Consider the following 1,323-nt stretch of genomic DNA (forward strand, 5'->3'; position numbering starts at 1 on the left):
GGGTGTGTGTGTGTGTGTGTGTGATGGTGGGTGGGTCGCGGGGGGGCTGGTGGGGAGAGGGTGTCAGGGAAGCCGTCGTCCTTTGCTGACACCCTGGTGACCTTGGAGCAGGCCGCTGTTTGCAAGAAGAGCGCGGGCGTCCTAACGTGATTAGGACAGAGGTGGGGAAGAGCCTGATGTGGCAGCCGGGAAAACAATCAAACAAGTGCAACCTATGGAGGCTGGGTAATCCGGTTACCTCTGTGTGCTGGCCAGAGCGTTTTCCCGTCCACACGGATGACCATGGCTGAAGCAGGCCGGAACGGAGACGGTAGCCTGGTTAATTCAAGGTTGAGTTCAGGGTTTGCTGGCTGTTCTTATCAGACTGTTTTTTTAATGTCACATTAGGGCGATTCACAGTCCCTGTAATCTTTCCATTAAGCTCTTGCATAATAATGTGCACACATTGGTGTGTATATGTGTGTGTGTGTATTATCCCTAGTGATAAACAGTTGACTTTGTAGGTAGGGGACAAAAGTAATAAACAATGTTAGTCACCTGATCCTGGCCATCTGTGTGTTTTAAGTGACGGTATGAAAAAGCTATTAGGCTTTATTATGAATAGCTATAAGGGGATTATGAACCTTTTGAACCTTTTGACCACAGTGACCGAGTGATTGGAGTGACCTCCAATGATCATTACAGTTCCTCCCATTACAATTATCCAGCTTTGGATGATGGTCTCTTTCAAATGACTTGTAGAATGAGTTAGATGGCCCTCTGGTCCTCTAGACCAGTTCATCATGCAGATGAGGGTGGCTCTCTATACTCCACAAGGTCCATTTCTTTGTCATTATAATGAACTGAAACTAAACTTCTGTGCTTTGGCCTAAATTGACAATCAAAGAATTGGTAGGAAACACGAGATCACAGGGAATGTGAGCATGTGAGAATAAATGCATGAATCATTGTTGACATCTTTTCTCATTTAGTTTTAATATAAAAAACAAAAACATCAAAAAAGGTTGATTTAATTGTCTTTCCTTTTTATTCCTGCAAATGTGAAAAACAGTGGACAAAAGGAAGCTTGTGTAGGATATGTTTGTTTCAGAAACTCCTTTCCAAGTCTGAACAGTCTTCATATTTCTTCTCTAATCGTAAAAACAGACAACTTGACAATTACACGTTGCAAAGCCTCAATTGTGGTCCATCTGGCTTTGCTTGGAACTCTGGAGCACGAAATTGTGGTTCACTGTTTTACATAAACGTATGCGTACATTAACATGAGTCGTCATTGACAATGGTTTCGGCAGTCTAAAAAAACGGAATATATGGCTGAGCAGC

General features: G+C 43.2%; 1 protein-coding gene across 1 annotated transcript in view; it reads right to left on the reverse strand.

Annotated features, from left to right (window-relative positions):
- Positions 1-1,004: 1,004 nt before the first annotated feature.
- Positions 1,005-1,323, reverse strand: part of LOC132463271 (collagen alpha-1(IV) chain-like) — a 28,922-nt gene continuing 28,603 nt past the window's right edge. The window contains exon 52 of the mRNA XM_060059310.1: positions 1,005-1,323. This exon is cut by the window's right edge and continues 774 nt beyond it. The gene's annotated coding sequence lies outside the window, so the exon portion shown is untranslated.

This window comes from Gadus macrocephalus, chromosome 8 (genome assembly GCF_031168955.1).
Source record: "Gadus macrocephalus chromosome 8, ASM3116895v1".
Lineage (NCBI taxonomy): Eukaryota > Metazoa > Chordata > Actinopteri > Gadiformes > Gadidae > Gadus > Gadus macrocephalus.